Consider the following 415-nt stretch of genomic DNA (forward strand, 5'->3'; position numbering starts at 1 on the left):
GTTTGTAAGTAACACAGTATTATATTTGCATTGTTTGTTGACCCCCAAACACACACACACACACCCCGGTTTTCTTTTGTCATGTCATGGTTACTGGGTGGCTGTAGCTCACTTCCCTCCCTAGCAGTATGAGATGCAGGCTGTGAAAAATGGCTTTAATGTTCAAAAAGTCTAAAACAAGTTCAAAGTGAGGATAAATGACACACATTCCACCAGTCTGTTACAAACTGAAAATCTTTTTCAATAAAATGTTTTTCCTATGGACGTGTTGTCTGACTGTGTTGCTTTGTTCTTTTACTGCACATTTACCCAGAATATGGAAACAAATATCCACGTTTAATTTGAATGAATGTGAATTTACTTAACTCTAAAAATGTACATGAACTCATACAGTATTTATTTTGACACTGAAGGG

The sequence above is a fragment of the Solea senegalensis genome, linkage group LG2 (genome assembly GCF_019176455.1).
Source record: "Solea senegalensis isolate Sse05_10M linkage group LG2, IFAPA_SoseM_1, whole genome shotgun sequence".
Taxonomy (NCBI): Eukaryota; Metazoa; Chordata; class Actinopteri; order Pleuronectiformes; family Soleidae; genus Solea; species Solea senegalensis.